The sequence below is a fragment of the Maniola jurtina genome, chromosome Z (genome assembly GCF_905333055.1).
Source record: "Maniola jurtina chromosome Z, ilManJurt1.1, whole genome shotgun sequence".
NCBI lineage: Eukaryota > Metazoa > Arthropoda > Insecta > Lepidoptera > Nymphalidae > Maniola > Maniola jurtina.
The window spans coordinates 3321672-3340950 of record NC_060058.1 but is presented as its reverse complement, the minus strand read 5'-3'; the positions used below and the strand labels follow the sequence as shown (position 1 = coordinate 3340950).

General features: G+C 35.5%; 1 protein-coding gene across 18 annotated transcripts in view; it reads right to left on the bottom strand.

Annotated features, from left to right (window-relative positions):
• Window positions 1-19279, bottom strand: part of LOC123880334 (basement membrane-specific heparan sulfate proteoglycan core protein-like) — a 189292-nt gene that overhangs the window by 146314 nt on the left and 23699 nt on the right. The window lies entirely within an intron of this gene.

Genomic DNA, 19279 nt, shown 5'->3' with positions numbered 1-19279 from the left:
CCAGCAGGAGGGTTCGATGATGTAAAGAGGGTGGTGGGAGGTGGCTGGATAAAGAAGGCTGCGGACCAGAGTGTGGTGGCGTTCACATACGTATTATTGGCCACAGGTTTATGTTGATGAAGATTATTATAAGTCAATAGTTTTCATCAATACCGTATGTTATGGAGGAGTTACCGTGTGTTATGTTATGGAATTATAAGCATTTGCTTAGCTCATTGTGACTCTCCTCAATAGGGGTCCCAAAGTGCTGAAATGACGACCTCGCACCGGAAAACGCAGCGTTGGCAAGACCCCTTACAGAGGACAGACGACTTCAGAAGAGTTGCAGGGAGCCGCTGGATTCAGGCGGCGTTGGACCGAGGCATGTGGAAGTCACTACAAGAGCGATATCCAGCAGAGGGTATCTTTTGGTTGACAGTGATGATGAATATAAAAGTAGTCAGAACATTATTATTACAGCATTTTGAACATGGATTTGTTATGTTAAAAATCAAATAATTTAAAGTATAGGTAAATGTTTTGAGCGGGACTGTAGTCTGTACCCTGACGAGAGGAGGAAATCGAGCATTAATTTCATCGAGTTTGCAATCCAGCGTCGTATGTCCTTTACGTTGATTGATGATAGCTGTTAATAACTCTGAATTTTTTGAAGATGGATCCAGACGAAAGGGTTATTGGTACTGAGGGATAATTGTTGTAGTAAGAGCAACGTGAATTTGCATTTTGCTTCGTTCTAATTACTTAATACCCTGAGCTGTGATAGACTAGTGGTTAAGACGTCCGCTAACTTCGGGGCTATGTGCATTTCAAGCAATTAAAATATCACTTGCTATTACGTTGAAGGAAAACATCGCGAGGAAACTAACATGCTTGAGAGTTTTCCATATTGTCGTCAAAGGTGCATGAAGTCGGCCATCCGCACTTGGCAGATATTCTAAGAGGAGCGTTATGTTCAGTAGTGGGCCAGCGATGAGTCGATCATGATGAATTGATAATCGATATAGATATTTAACTAAAATATGAATTTATTTGAGGGACGAGTGGCCTACTCACGACCACACGTCCCGTTAAAAAAAATAAGCAAGCTTCTACTCTTAGCTTTGCCTAGATTCATCAAACGTTTATAAATGAAGAATGTTAAAATAAGTCTAACAAATACAATGCTCGTAATAATTGAAACAGGTGCTTCAAATGCAGCTTGAAAAATAGGAGCCAATGGACCTTATTTCAATCTTTTAGATTTAATGATTATGTGTTGAGTTTTATTTCAGCATAAATAATTTTTTCGATTGTTTATTCTGAGGGACTCAAATAGAAATATTTTTCAATCTTTATTAAACTTTATTTTCAAATGTTAAGGTTTATAATAAACCGAAGTTGTTGATATTATTAATAATTTTTTACACATAAGAAACATAGATATGTATATGTGTGCAAACCAAGCCACTTGAGCTGTGATATTTTACTAGTGACCTGTCGTCTATCTATTGTGATAAATCTATGGATATTTATGATAGTGTAGGATTTGATTGTCTTGATACCAAAAACCAGAGCAGATTGGTCAAGGTCTTAAATTATGTTTTGGCATTAACAGGGCTCTCTCCGTCACTCGCTTCATACAATCGTAGTTCCAATTTCATTTGAATATTAAGCAACCAAAGTCCATGAAATTTTGCAGACATATTCTAGAAACTAATATCTGTGTCTGTGGTGTTTTAGATTTTTCTAAAAATATGTAGTTTTAAAATTACAGGGGCTCCAAGATTTGTATGAAAATTTTTAAGACCGCGTAACTTTGAAACCGAATATTTTAACAGAAATCTGGAAAACCACAGACATAGATATTAGTTTCTAAAATATGTCTGCAAAATTTCATGGACTTAGTTTGCTTAGTATTCAAATGAAATTGGAACTACGATTGTATGAAGCGAGTGACGAAGAGAGCCCTCTTAAGTAATACTTTTATACCTGCTGTGAGAGGTTCCCAAAAAAGATACAACCTACACGTACCTACTAACTTGGAACAACAACTTACCTACTCATTATTTATGAATTTTAAGAACTTAAATTACATGTTAGATACTTTTTTCCCATTTCCCTTTCAATTTTCAGATGATTTCAATAATTATGGCACTCCCAAATCAAAATTGTGATTTTCATGTAAGGAAACTACCGTCAGTTATGTTTCGTTTGTGACTCTACTACCGATTCGGAATAAAGATTCTACATAGACTTAATTGTACTTGAGATTAAGATAGTCACTAATATTGCGATATATTTATTTCTCATCTGAACCGAGTCAAGAACCCAAAATATTATCAAAGCCTGAATTTTGTTATTAAACACCAAAAAAAAAAAAAATGATTTCCCTACATAGAAATTTTTAGCTTATATCCATCTTCGGGATCTAAGCTATATCAGTTAATTCCTGTACTTAGCAAAAATTTCGTGGCCCACAAACAGGTAACATACAGACAGACATTTTGCGTTGAAAAAAAATAGGTATTAGTATAGATTAGATGCATATTGCATACCTATGTTACATTATAGGGTACATAGCAGGTAACTATGCAGTCCTTTGTAAGTGAATTCATAATCCTCCTTAAGTGTTCAGGCTTATCATCTTACTCGCAACACCCCAGTGGGCAGGTAAGGAACCAAATCGCATCCTATGCAAAGGTTTTAGATAAAAATCTTTTTTTTTTCACACTTTTCCTTTTTTAGGGTTCCGTACCTCAAAAAGAAAAAAGAAACCCTTATAGGTACGCTTCGTTGTCAGTCTGTCCATTTGTCGTGGACCTGTCAAGAAAACCTATAGGGTTTCTTGACAGGTCCCCGTTGACCTAGAACCATGAAATTTGGCAGATAGGTAGGTCTTAGAGCACAAGTAAAGGAAAAAAGACGAAAACCGTAAATTTGCAGTAACATCTCAAAAAAATATGTTCATGAATTGATAACATAATTAGTATTTCCAATTTTCACAGTATAACTATAACAAGTGGGGTATCATATGAAAGCGCTTTACTTGTACAATCTAAAACATATAATTTTTTTGATTTATCGTACAAAATATCAGAAATAATACCCGAGTACGGAACCCTCGATGTGCGAATCTGACTCGCACTTGGCCGGTTTTTATTTATTTGAATTAACAAAGCAACGCGGCCATAACGCTGCAGCCACGCGGCAATTTGCGGCTTTGAAGGGACCTTGAGATATGTCATAATATATTAACTATATACAACAGAATTAAGCATAATGCCTGATTTGTTTACCGCTAACGTCCCAACAATACTATAAATCACAAAATTTATCTGTTGATGTTGCGTTGTCACAGCAAGAAACATCGACTAATTTCAGAAGTTCACAGTTAAATCCCGATGTTTAATATCTACTTGAGCTGTTAAACGCTAAAACAGGACTAAATTTCTTCTATTTTAACTAACTTATGCCTACGACTTCATTCGCGAGGACTACTACATAAATTTCAAACCACCTTTTTTAACCCATAGCGGTTTAATTTTCAAAAACTCTATGTTTACTTCCAAATAGCTATCTGCATGCCAAACAGTCTGATCCATCCAGTAGTTTGAGTTCTGATAGATCAATCAGTCACTCCCCTTTTCCTTTAATATATTTAGATTTCAGCCGAGAGAAGTGCGGTCTACAAATTTTTAAAACAGAGACATTTTTAACAATTTTCGTTGTAACAGCTCTGTTGATGTGCCAGATAGCATCCACAGTGTATAGGGCGGTGTGTAATAGCTCATGAAATGTATGTAAGCGAGAGGAGTCTGCCACTCGACGCGACCGGCGAAAAGTAAATAGGTATAGCTTCGGAACTCATTGTGAACGCTTCCCGTAATCCCTTTTTGACTTTTCCAAAACGTAAAAGTCGTTTTTTATCTTTGTAAGACAAGTTGATTTTAATGACACTGTGTTTCGATGTTGGGGATTACAGCTTCTATATTTTTATGAATGAGTAGATTGTACGAAATTTGATGTTCCTAAAGGTAGGGGGATATAAATGATTACAGGTTTTTTACTAGTGAAAAAATCTGGTAAGACACGGTTTCCATCCCGCTGGACTGACGACCTTATAAGGATGAAGGTAGTTGTATGAAGGCAGAGGACCGTGCGATGTCAGCGCGCTTTTAAAAGTCTTACGTCCAACAGTGGAAGCATACGGGCTTATTAATGGATGATAAATCTTTAAAAAAATGTAGCGTTTAGGTTTAATTTTGGGCTTAGGTTAGGTTTCTTATGCTCGCCCGACTGCTACAGACCTACGTGTAGAAACAAAATTAATTTTTTACTTTGTAGTGACTTTGTCAGTTTTCTTTAAAGAATTTTTATATGGGTAAACTTTATCTTTGGGCATCTACAAATTTGTACACTGACTGTTAAACGTTTTTCCTTTTATTTTTCAAGTTTAAAAAATAGTTGCATATGACTATGGCCACATACAACTATTTTTTTATGAATATTCCATGTTTCAACATGGGCATGCGATTATAAAAGGAAAGCGAATAATGAAAAACATGTGTTCCTGATAACAAGCGTGTAATCCACCCTGATCGTTCAACGTTGTAGACTTACAAAGTTTCCCTCCAAAATAAAACAGGTATTTTTCACTTAATTCCCTTATTGAAAGCTTTTTATTAACCACTATAGGGAATTAAATTATCCTACTGATCCTACTAATATTATAAACGCAAAAGTTTGCATGTATGGATGTATGGATGTTTGTTACTCTTCACGCAAAATCTACTGGACGGATTAGGCTAACGAATTAGATTAGGTTTAACGAATGGGCTGTGAACGCTTTCTTTTATTATATTAATTAGTATGGATGCAAACTGAGCAATAAATAAATTCAATTGATGATAATATGAGTTAGGTTATAAAGATTTATTATAAGTTAGATTTGAAATAATATATTGCCCTCCCAGAATTTAAAAATACAAGTGTACTTTAATTAAAAATTTATAACACCCCCAACAAGTGAAGGTCACAGTAACTAGAAAAAGAGCTGATAACTTTCAAACGGCTGAACTGATTTTCTTGAATTATAGCTAAGAACACTCTCGATCAAGCCACCTTTAAAAAAAAACCAAATTAAAATCGGTTCATTAGTTTAGGAGCTACGAAGCCACAGAGAGATACACAAATACACAGATTGTGTAAAACTTATAACACCCCTTTTTTTGGGTCGGGGGTTAATAACAAATCAAATTCAAAACACTGCAAGAAATAGAGGCACGTAAAATAAAGGCGACTGAAAACGTAATACATAAATTCATACATTAATGGTATGTCCGTGTCATCTGAAATGCCCGGAATAGCTTATTGTTATTCAATGTACAACCCTGGATCAATGGTCAAACAATTTTACTAGTTTTGCGAGTATAATGTCTCGTATTATAGTCTCTATAAAAACGATTGTAACCCCTACCCAAAAGAGTGAATACATTTATTTTGTGGAGTTAATCAAAAAATTCTTTGTGCTCGTCGTCCTTTCAGTCAACTCTACTTCACTATCTACGGATAAAAAATATATACTTACTAAAAATATTATCTCATACATATAAAACTGTAACTGGAAGATTCATGTACATTAAATATATTTTGAAAATTTAATCGGAGGAAACATTATTAGCGATTAGACCTCCAAACATTTTTTTTTGAAGTTTTGTCTGTCTGTATTTCTGTCTATAGGTACCTATATCGGTGCGTGCATCACGCGAAAACTATTTAATTTACGGATTTAAAAGAAAATTTGGTACAGCGGTAGCTGATACTCCTGGTTAACAATTTCAATTTTCAATTTTTTTTTCGATTTTACTTCATAACTCCGTCTTTGAACTGATTTTCACAAGCCCTTTTTCTTTACAAAGGTTGTACTGTCAGGTTGGTACCATTTAGGTTACATAACAAAAATAATTAAAATGTTCTCAGGAAAAAATTTATTTAGGTACTAAAAATACATTAACTTGCAGTGTTCTACATTAAAGTGTTGAAAACATATCTTGCACGATCGTGTGCGAGTGTGAGAGACCAACTCGCACTTGGCCGGTTTTTTATTTTATCTAAGTAATATTTTGCAACTTCCATTATACTTCTGCGTGGCTATTTCAGATAGTTCATTGTTTTTTAATCAATCTCAAGCCAAACATACTAAAAAAACCCGAAGTAGGTACATCTAAAGGCATTAAATAAATCTCTACTCCAAATAAAATATTTTGTGGAATGACTACAAATATCAACAAGAGTCTTGTAAGGAAATGTTGAAACTTGAGTTGGTGGGAATAGTTCGTGATGCAGTTAAAGTTCGCAACGGTTGTAAAACTTTGACGATCCAGTCATAGAGGTTGTAAGCCGTCATGATCGAGGCATTAAAAGTATAAACTACAAAAGGATCAATCAAAGTGTCCCGTTTCCAGCAGCGGTCAAGACGCTAAGAGGGGTTCCTTGTTGGCGCGCTGGGTTTCCGCCGCGCCGTCATCTTCGCCGTATTGAGATTGATGTTCCGAACGCCCGGCTCCTCGGGCTGCCCCGGACAGAATACTAAGAGGGTGGCGGCCATTCTTCGCTCAATTAGCCTCGATCCGAGCGGGTTTTGTCTCGACCGACTATGACGCCCTCTCGACACTTCCCCGCATACTAAATTACAGTCATATTTTTCAAGTAAGCCCGGCTATCAAAGTATCGCAATCAACCGAGTTTGGGGCACTTTGCTGCCAGACTTTTAGGTTCTGGATCTTACTTTGTAGTTTCGTTGGTTTTTGTATATTGTAGACTAGAGGATGCCCGCTACTTCGTCCGCGTGGATGTAGGTTTTTGAAGATCCCGTGGGAACTGTTTGGTTTTCCGGGATAAAAAGTTGCCTATGTCAATAACATGGACACAAGCTACCTCGGTACAAAATTTCATACAAATCGGTTGAGCGGATGAGTCTTTAGAAATCCCGTGGGAACTCTTTGATTTTCCGGAATAAAAAGTAGCCTATTTCCGTCCTCGGGATATAAGCTAACACTGTACCAAACGTCAGAATCGGTTAAACTGTTGGGCCGTGAAAAGGTAGCAGACAGACAGACAGACATACTTTCGCATTTATAATATTAGTATGGATAAGGGGTACATACCACGATTAATTTGGTGTTTTTAACTGCCGACACCATATTTCTATTTCTGGTGGTGGTGGTGGTTGACTCAGTTGCATGAGTCGTGGTCATGACGGGAACGAGTTTGAACTCCATCTCTCGCAGCACTGCAGTCCCGTCGTGACGATGATTCATGCAACTGACGCGAAATATCAGCAGTTAGAAACACTGGTAGGTATGTACCCGTTATCTAAAATACAATGTCGTTAAACCGCGATATAAGCTTAAAATCGTTGGTTTCTTACCTTCCATGAACCTAGCAACATCCTAGCAATACTCAAATAGCTTTATTTGTGTTGACGTTTTTGTGTCAATTTTTAATTATTATGTAGATAGCCTATGACATTTTTCACATGTTGGTTTTTTTATCCCGTGGAAAGTTTTTGATTTTCTAGGATAAAAAGTGGTCCACGTTGTTCTCCATATACTGGTGAAAACCGGTTTAACAGCTGGTCCGGGAAAAAGGTAACAAACAGGCAGACACATTTTCAGTTTTATAATATGACAGTGGATGGCGATATAGGTAGTTGTTAGGTTTGTATTTACCATATTTATATAGTTTTATACACAAAACGTATTCGAGGAAAATAAATTCCTAAAACTTCAACTATGATCTCATTGTTTTTGTAGTTAGTTTACCACAAAAATTCATAATGTTATAAATACGCGCTATTTTAACTAATTTAATAATTAATTATATCTAAAACGTTATTCCATAAACTTCAACGTTTCCCATAAACTTTCAAATAATGTGACGACTGATTTGCATGATAACATAATATACCTACTTGGATAATTCTCTCCTCCACCAATCATTCATCAATCAAGATTGATGGAACTAACTGATAACTGATTCAATCTGATATCACGATACCTATTTTCTTTCACCGTTATAGTAAAATTTTATATATGTATTATATTATAAAAACACGGATTAACACTCGTTAATTTAAGTAGGTGGGCTGATAGGTGCATAGTTATAAAAGCTCTTAAATAAGTGAGTAGGTAGGCTGATGGGTGCATAGTTATAAAAGCCCTTAAATAAGTGAGTACCTACCTACCTTCTAGTAAGTAGGTACGAAATTCATATTATTATATCAGCATTAGGTATCCAATATCGCATGCCTATCAACAACGCTTGTTATTCTTATGACAAATGTTACCCACAATGATGACCCCTTAAGTTCGTTCACATTATTATATTGTTCATGTAATCAATTTACATAAAGAAGGTTAACTATCGGACAGGTCTTATATTTACCTACTTGATAGTTAGTTCGTCAGTTTATCACACTAATATTATAAAGGCGTAAGTTTGTATGTGTGTGTATGTTTGTTACTCCTTCACGCAAAAACTACTGGACGCATTTGGCTGAAATTTGGAATGGAGATAGATAATATCCTGGATTAGCACATAGGCTACTTTTTATCCCGGAAAATCAAAGAGTTTCCACGGGATATCAAGAAAACCTAAATCCACGCGGGCGAAGTCACGGGCATCGGCTAATACTTTATCATCTATTTATTATCTGAAGAAGAACTTGGTTGGTAGGTAGTTGGTTTTATTTATATACATTAGTACTATTAAGTATTATTTTGTGTGAACAAATTATTTCGATAATTATGTAGGTATACCTACCTATTATATCCCTATACTAGATTGTATAATTTAAGGTAAAGCAAGAATAATATTTATATTTTGTTGTATTTGCGTTAGGTAGGCACTTACAGAAATAAAATATAACACAACACCGCCAAAAATTGGATAGACGAATATCTATCTAATCTCGTATATCTGAGTAATTATTATATTTTTGGAATTATCATAACATAATATACCTTGAAGAACATAAGTCATATAAAAAATGGATGAAGCGATCTGTTTTTTTTTTTTTTGTTTAATTTAATTTCTTTTTTTGTTCAATGTAGGTGATTATTCATGTAATAATTTCGTAGGATATGATGATTCGTATTTTTTTTGTTTAATTTGATTTATTTAAATTTATTTATTTAGTTTAATGTAATAATTTATGTATTAGGTTTTTCCATATGTAGGTACTCTTTCCTTTTGAGAATCTGTCGTTTTGCGAATCTATCATTTTGAGAATCTGTCACTACTCGATATCTCAATACTAGCTTAGTGGCCTATCTGTTCGAGGTATTGCACTGCTGTGCAAGACACCTTGATACTTCGAATAAACATTTTTCTATTCCATTTTATTATATTCTATTCTTAATTTTTTTTGTTGATTTAATCACAAATTCACGTTTTTTGAATTTACACCTTTACTTGTTCTATAAGACCTATCTACCAGCCAAACATGATTCTAGGTCAACAGAAAGCACTTTATAAGTTTTCTTGACAGGCACGACAGACGGACAGACAGACAAACAAGTGATTCTTGAGTTACGGAATCCTAAAAACAGCTTTTGTACAACCATAGAAACAGCAGAAACAGCTGAAGTTCACTAACCAGAATGAACGTTCACTCTGTAGTTCAGACGTTTCATTTCGGGTGAAGGATGCCGAATGAAAGACAGTGAACCAGAAATGTTCGTCTGATATCACCATTACTTCTACTCAGTTCTTCATTTCAATGGGCAGACATTTAAATTGGCTCTACTATCGTCTATTAAATACAGTGGTATTATATCCCTTGTCATATGCCTTAAACAAACTTGTGATGACTCATAAGAATAGATGACAGCGAAGTTTAATGTAATACTAAAATCGAGTTAATAAAGCCTTTGACCCGCCAATTGGAGTGTACGCAGCGAAAATTGTGTGTTGCAATATTTTTTATGGGATCGTCACATAAATCAAATTTAAACAGTTTAAAAATGAGCTCAGGGCTGGTATAATTGATTGGGATGATTGGTAACGTGGACGGACGGCGCGTATAAATTAGTTCAATGAATGCATGATGAATAATGGTCAATCGCAGACGCATTTGTATATGTTATAATCTTTTATAAGACTAAACGAATTGAATCCACAATCATTTATCGCTGGAATCCAAAGTCAAGATAGGGGCGTCTTTGGACGATTCAAACGTCATAACGTTGTGTCATATTAAACTTTAAAAAAAAGCGTTGACGTGTGAACAGATACTTGGGAATGCATTTGATCTACTTGAACGCTTTTTTAACGGAAGTTAAAAAAGCTCTCGTGCGAATGAGGCCTTAGGCAATACTTTGAACCTGTGTACGACACATGTCGCCTGAATCCTCTAAAGAAGTCCCTATCTTGAATTACACTGGAATTCATAGTCATGATAGGAAATTCTTTAGGGGACCATTCAGATAACATGTATCAAATTCAATCTTTATGCAATGCGCTAAAATGGTCCCCTAAAGAAGCCCCTATCTTGACTATGAATTCCAGTGTATAAATTCCGGTAAGTGTAAGCCCTTATTTGCATGAGCGTTAAAAAGCGTTGCGTTAAAACCCGGCGTTGCGCTGACAATACAAAGTGCGCGATAAAAAAGCGTCGACGTGTGAACAGATACTTGGGAATGCATTTGTTCTATTTGAACGCTTTTTTAACGGACGTCAAAAAAGCTCTCGTGTGAATTAGCCCTAACTGTTCTTAACCGCACTGCAAATTGCAATCCATAGAACCACAAAGTATCAGCCACGATCGCTCTTGGCACTCAATTCCAAGGTATTTGTCAAAAATTGGATGATCATTTTGGATAAATAATGATGTTGCTAAACTTATCAGCAGGACATAGATAAATTTTATTTACTAACAATTTTAAGCCGTAAGGGTCCAATTCACAGAGAAAGAGTAGAAGGGCATCCAAGCGTCGATCTAAAATATAGGTATAAACATATTAATCTAAAATAGAATAGTATAGATTTTTATATTCAAATACATTTTTAGAAGTGTTTTGAAATCGTCAAAACAATTTACCACAGGTGCGAATTATCATTCTTACCAAAAAATAACCAGCAAGAAACTCGGCGGATGAATTATACAAAATATATTAAATTTACAATAATAGTACTTAATTTATTCAAGCAATTGCATCAAACATTAATTATATTATTATACTAGAGGATGCCCGCGACTTCGTCCGCGTGGATTTAGGTTTTTAAAGATCCCGTGGGAACTGTTTGATTTTCCTATGTTTGTATGTATAAAAAGTTGCCTATGTCAATTACAGGGACGCAAGCTACCTCGATACCAAATTTCATACAATGGTTAAGCGGATGGGTTTTTAGAAATCTCGTGGGAACTCTTTGATTTTCCGGGATAAACAGTAGCCTTTGTCAAGGCCCCGGGATATAAGCTAACCCTGTACCAAATTTCGTTAGAATCGGTTTAACTGTTAGGCCGTGAAAAGGTAGCAGACAGACAGACACACTTTCGCATTTATAATATTAGTATAGAGTACCTATAGATTAATTAAGCAGCAATAAAGTAATTTATCATTTATTTATATTTTATTAATGGCGTTTTCTTCTTGTATTTACTATATACTTTCCAGAAAAAACTTTAAGCTTACAGTAAAACTCAATCGCTCCCAGCACTGCCTTGGCCCATACTCCTCCATTCACGGGCAACGAGCTCAGCCAATTACCGTACATAACATGTTGTGACGCGTCCGTTCTATCGAATCACAACATTAGCCCGCTGACATTGAAAATTTTCTGAAACTTTTAGTTGCGTTTTGAATTTTGATCCTAGGAAAGTAAGTATAGTTAGGTATTTCTCTCAGATTTCCTGAGTTATTTCTGATCTATTTCCGATACTTATCTCTAAGCAATTTTATTTAAATTCACTTTGATTCTGTGTGGATTTCAACCCCACACGAAAAAAGTTTTTCAGAAAAGACTGCTTTTCCGATTTTTTGCGTTTTAAGCAATATTCACTTGCTAGGAAAATAATAATAATAATAATAATATCGTTTATTTGCAAAAAAGATTTACAAATTATGCGTGGACCCCTAACTCCCAAAAAAGTATAGACTGTGCTTTGGGAGTTAGTGCCTTCCCTGTTGCATTTGCTCTAATTTAACTTAAAGTAATGTACGAATACGTAAAAGTAAAAGTAAAGAAATTAAAATAAAAGTATTTGTGTAGTATGGTGCGTGTGCGTGTGTGTGTGTGTGCGTGTGTGTGTGTATGTGGGTGTGTGTGTGTGTGTGTGTGTGTGTGTGTGTGTGTGTGTGTGTGTGTGTGTGTGTGTGTGTGTGTGTGGGTGGGTGTGGGTGTGTGTGTGTGTGGGTTTGTATGCCTAGGTGACACTAATTTAAATATTTCGAAGAAACCTGCATAAGAGTTCTCAAAAGTGTGTGAAGTCTGCCATTCCGCACTTGGCCACCATAGTATAGGTACAATGGCCTAATCATTCTGAGAAGAGACCCGTTCTCTTGATGTTGATGATGTACGTTTGTTATAATATGCTTACCTAAAGTTTTTGATCACGGATGTTATAGGAAAGCTACTTAGTAATTCGTTAAAATAATAAATAATAATATGCTACGTAAGAAAACAGTTTCTTGGTAGTTGGTACCACTTAATATGACTTCCGTTGCATTTGTATCTAATATAAATAATAGAATACATAATAGTACGCGACGTGTCGACATGGCAATCGAGCCATCAGCTCGCCTCACTTTCGTGATCTTACAATACGTTTAGCGGTCACTCCAGTCGTGATTCATTCACTCTATCCAGAACTCGTCGATTTTCCTCCCATGCACCATACGTATTGCGTGTTCAAATCCGCCCACGCTCCCTACTCCTCAACACAATCTGCTATGGAACCGCACCAACGCGTCCTATAATCATAACCGGTTCTCAGCGCAAACGTTTATTATGTTTTGTGATCCCAATTTCCTAGAAGCGTTGGGATGTCGCGACAGCGCGAAAAAATATACGCTTGCTGATTTGCAACGTATTGTATTGTATCAAATGCTGTAATACCTTGTATGCTTATTGTTAGTGTTTATAGAAGCATTAATTGTGTATAGGTACAATTACAGAGAGATGATAACTTAATCTTTTAATAACGTTTTCTGAGTAGGTATGTTTATTTTTGCAGGATCATCTTTTGGCGAAAGACTCAATACCTAGGTACGAGATGAATCGAACAAAAATCTTAAGAGTTCACCTCAAGCGCTTCCAAGTGCGCTACATACAAACGTAGTTTGATTCCATAAATACATCACACACATTCTAGAAAACATTTATTTGTCCCTGTGGTCTGCCAGCTTTCCGTAAAAATGTTTTTTCAAAGTTTCACCGGTTACAAGATTTGTACTTATATGTATAACTCCTTGAGCCTGTGTAACTTAAAACTAATTATATTTACGGGAATCTGGCTAATCACAGTCAAATTTTTGTTTCTAGAATATGTCAAACTTGGATTTGCTTGATTGGTTGAATCAAATTACATTTGTATGCAGCACACTACTGAATACCTACCGATCTTCTTTCAGAATAAGGGCAAAGTCAAACCCGCTGGCCTAGTGCTATAAAATTCTGAAAGAGCACTGGGTTTGAAGTTAGGTTAATTTTAGTTGATAAGTATTAAGTTTCCAGCTAAAAGTGAAACATGACTGTTTATTCCACTCGTTTGCACTGTGACGCGACGTGTTTGTCCCGTACAAGGTCTTGTGTGGCGTTGTCACGGAAACTAATGGCAATCGTTTGAAGAGAACTGATTGCATACACTTCTTCCATTATGTTTTAAGTAATCAAAAAAAGTTGTTCTTTATGGTTATGAGATTGATCAAAAAGACCCTGCGAAAGTAGCTTGAGACGATGATATGACTCGATTAAAGAAGCCGTCAATATATCTTACTGAAAAGCCTTTCTAGCTACCTTAGGGAGAAACGACTCAATATTATGAAAGAAATGATAGCTTCGAGGAGTCGCTAATAGTGAGCTGGCATTGGGATGATCATGAATTAAAACATATACTTATTTGAACAGGTAATAATGGATACACTGATTGATTAATTTAATGCAGTCGTAGTTTATATACATTATAAATATATTTTTTGTAAGTATTTCATTTTTATGTTTTTAAGAGTTTTTTATTCTCTAGCAAAATCAAAGCAACCGATAAAGACGACGGGTTTAATAGATACTTACAAACGTGTCTTCATAATACCTGCCATTTTAAACAAATCTTACGTAAGTGCCGAAAGATTTATGTAATTGTTAAATCCAAGTTCAAAGGTGTATTTTTTGGTAAAGTATGACAAAAAAATCTTAAACTGACTGACATACATCAGCTTATACTGGTGGGGCTAGAAACAGAAAATTTTGCGCAGGAGTTACATTTAATACTGCATATAGCTACTGCAGCATAATATAGCGTTATTATATGTAATATGTTGAAAATCCTTGAGAATCCTTGAAATCAAAATTTTGCACAGGATTTATGTAATGCACTGCAGCTGAAGATCCTTTTTGAAAATCTTTTCTTTGTGCTGATATAATATCAACACTAAGAAAGGATATTAAAAATTTCACTGGGTGCTTCTAACCTACTTGCTAATGACCTTTAAAGCTAAGCTTGAAACCTTGAAAAACTAGCTTTTGCCCGTGAATTCGTCCGTATGATATCATAGACCGTAAGTAATTATATAAATAATTTGTAGTCCATAGTTCGCTATGTTATGATATTATATCAGTGAAAGAATTCACAGAATTGGATCATTTGTTCCGGAGATTACCTCCCATATAATACCTCAGAAACTAAGTACAAACTTATAAATTTTATATCTCTAGATAATAACTTCCGCGTGGATTTTTTTTCTAATCTCAAAAGATCTCTTTGATTTTGTGAGATAAAAACTTATCTATATATCGTATAGAGAATGTAAATAATCTCTGTAGCATACAGACGATGCCTGTGACTTCGTCCGCATGTTTATTTTTTAATCTCGTGGGAACTCTTTGATTTTCTGCCGATGTCCATAGGCATGGTATATGGCTAGGAGACATACTATCTCTGTAACTCCGAAATTTTGTCAAAATTGGTCGTGAAAAGTTAGCATACAGGCAGACCGACGTTCACACTAATAATATTCGTATAGATTATACTATTCATGTTGAAGACGTTGTCCCGCGGCTCCACACTAGCCTGCAAGTGTGATGTTGCGTTAGAATATCTTTATAACACATTATGTACATACAAGCGCTGCACTAAGATTGAGCAAGCTCATATCAAAATAGGCCAGCTGACTTATCAAAACTTATCTTTGTTCTACGCAGCTCTATTGTATTTTCAACTCATTCATTACCCTACAGCATATACCTACCTAGCCCTTATAATTTCCATTTTTTAAATTCTTCGACGCCAAATCGCTTGGAGGCATGATTTCATCGTGCGGTGGTAACTAACTACGACCGAATCCTCCCACCCAAAGACTAGAACCAGGAAAGTCGGAGAACTTATAAGATCACAGTGCTTACCAATGACCACTTCGCCTCCTACATACCTGTCAGATGCAAGGTGAAGGAAAATATCGTGAGGATATCTGCACGGCTGAGAGATTTTCGTAATGTTCTCAAGGGTATGTGAAGTCTGCCATTTCACACTGGGCTAGCGTGGCAGACCGTGTCTTAAAACCTTCTCATTCTGAGAGACCCATGTACAGTTATAGGTCAACGAAATTTTTTCATAATAGGGGTCTACGTTATAAAGAATACTTACGTAGGTATTCAAAGCCAAAATCTCAAGTTTCTATCCCAGCGAATTGAGCTCTGATATATCAATCTGTTTCTCATTTTATATATTTGTACAGATTTCTAGCACGATTGCATATAAAGTATGTGATTTCTTTCATATCGGCAGCACATCGCTATCAGCTATGTAGGTACTTTACTTGATGAACTATTCAACTCATTGATCTATTTAGAACAATATTTTCGATTCCGGAAATGAATATTTCAGGCATTGATTTGATCCAAATGTTGTTGGTATGTAAGTATATAACTGTAGATTTGGTTTATTATATGTCATAAAACTGTATTGTTCCTGCTGGCTTTTTCACTAAAATGCCATAAAATTCTATAAATAGTAACAGTGTAGAGACGTTCAAATCAATGTCCCTTATTTTCTCTTTTTATACTAAGCAGTATAAAACAAATTCGCGATTAGTTACTGTTAAAATTGATTATAATCCTTTACTAATAAGTTCATAATATCAAAGCTTCTTAAATAATTTCCATATACCAGACAAAAACATTTTACAAGGAAGTTCCATTAAATATACCTATTAAAAATTTATATAAAACCAACGATCTTGTACTACGCACTCGTCGGGTCAACCCCAACAAAAAATTCGCAGCTTGCAAATTCCTGTTGTTTATATCGTATTTTGGTACCTTTTAATAATTCTATGCTGGCTTGTACATGATGATTTTGACACTTTTCTATAGCTCGATTTTTTATTCTGAATGCTCATCTAGTGCGTGTAATAATTAGAGCTGTTATGTAAAATGATAATATAGATAAGACCACTCGTGCGAAGCTATGCGGTGTTAGTAATTTATTTCAGGCCCAATTCTAAAAAATACAGGCACAGAAAGCATATTTTCAAGGTTAAGCCTTCTCATCTTCTTTGTAAAGCGCTAACAATGTTACGAGTATGTATATAGGTATTATTATTAATGTATTGTAATATACATTATAAATGTGAAATAAGTACTTTAGTTCGTCACTTAAAAGCCTCTCCAGAAAACTGCAATCGTTTAAGTACATGATTATAACTTTCTTCTTTGCATTTTAAACTGAACTCAATTTACGAGTGAATAATGTAGTATGACATCAAAGTTTAGTCAAATATTGAACTACTGAAAAAATCAAATAGAAAACTACCTATTAAAATAAATGAGGAACAAGTATAAATTAAAAATTTATAACACCCCCAACAATTGAAGGTTACAGTAACTAGAAAAGAGCTGATAACTTTCAAACACCTGAACCGATTTTCTTGGATTATAGCTAAGAACACTCTCGATCAAGCCACCTTTCAAACAAAACTAAATTAAAATCGGTGCATTAGTTTAGGAGCTACGATGCCATAGACAGATACACAGATACACACGTCAAACTTTTAACCCCCACTTTTTCGGTCGGGGGTTAATCACTGAGTAAAATAAAGAGTGTAAGTATTATTATTTATGTGACCCACAATAAGACATACCTAGCAGAAAATGATGATTTTGTCTAAGATGAAACGCGTTTGACTAGAAGGTGCCTATTCACTCTTGCCATAAAGGTAGGTAGTTTATGAAAAGGAATGGAGAATGACAGTTGTACAAGGCGCTGCATTTCAGACTAATTGCAGCGAGCGGTACAGACACACTACCCATTTCAAGTACCTACCTAATGTTTGATATTACGACCTCCCTATCGCTGTGGTATTTTATAAATAATAAATGAATAAATGAATATTCTTTAAATGTATACTAGCTGATGCCCGCGACTTCGTTCGCGTGGATGTAGTTTTTTAAAAATCCCGTGGGAACTCTTTAATTTTCCGGGATAAAAAGTAGCCTATGTGCTAATCCAGGGTATAATCTATCTCTGTTCTAAATTTTAACCCGATCCGTTCAGTAGTTTTTGCGTGAAGGAGTAACAAACACACACACACATACACACATACTTACACACAAACTTTCCCCTTTATAATATTAGTGTGAAGTGTGATATAAAAGGAAAAACTGTCTGACTGGCTGATCGATCAACTCACAGTTCTAACTAAAGGACTGATCGGGCTGAAATTTGGCATGCAGATACTTAGCTATTATGACGTAGACATCATGAAAAGATTTTTGAAAATGCAATCCCTAAAGGGATAAAACAGGGGTTTGATATATGTGTAGTCCACGCGGATGAAGTCGTGGGTATAAGCTAGTTTTCAGATACAAATCCAGCATTGGCAATAGGTTTTGATTTATTGTGCAAATTTTGGAAAAAATACCCGAGTACGGAACCCTCAGTGCGCGAGTCTGACTCGCCCCTGGCCGGTTTTTAATTTCTAATTCTGTTCTGAGATGATGGGTTTCAGCCATAGCTAGTAGTTAGCTAATAATTACCACCCTACTAGCAAAGCTGTGCCGCTAAGCGATTTAGCGTTCCGGTACGGCGCCCGTCGGCCTCCTAATCGGGAGGCGAAGATGCCAGATCCTCGACCTTTAAATATTCGCAGTTATATGCATCTTAACCAATATCACTGAAGGAAAACTCATGCTGAGGAAACTGCATGCCTGAGAGTTGTCTTCAATTTTCACGAAAGAGTATGATGTCTGCCAATTCGGACTTGGCCAGCGTGATAGACTATGGCCAAACCCTTAGCTCAATAGTGAGCCAGTGGTAGGTTTTTTTTAGTGGAATTTTTTATTTTTTTTTACCCCCGACCCAAAAAGAGAGATGTTATAAGTTTGACGTGTGTATCTGTGTATCTGTCTGTGGCATCGTAGCGCCTAAACGAACGAACCGATTTTAATTTAATTTTTTTGTTTGAAAGGTGACTTGATCGAGAGTGTTCTTAGCTATCATCCAAGAAAATCGGTTCAGCCGTTTGAAAGTTATCAGCTTTTTTCTAGTTACTGTAACCTTCACTTGTCGGGGGTGTTATAAATTTTTAATTTACACTTGTTTAAATATTACAATATCTAATTACTATACAAATCATGCCCGTATGGAATGGTGCCAAGAATACTATTGGTAGTAGGTTGATACAGATGATGATTTAATTGCGGTAATTTATATTTTGATTTACTCCTTTTAAAAAACAAGGCTCGTTCATTTACAAAGCGGGATGTTGTCTGTAACCTCTGCAGGTTATTGTTTCGATAATTATGTAGGTTAATATAATATTATATTATAATAAATAGTCACGATGTCGTCCGTAATTAACATGCCATCTGATCAGTTGCGATGTAAAAATACAGGATGTTTTATTGTCGGTCGATAAAGGAATAATTTATAAAAAACCGGTCAAGTGCGAGTCGAACCTCGCTCTTTTGGAATCCGTACATAATTAGTTATGAACATCATATTTTTTTCGGCGGTTGTAGGTTTTTTTTTTCCGAATTAGAACATCGCAATAAACCGTGAAAGAAAACCCAAAAAAAAAAAATA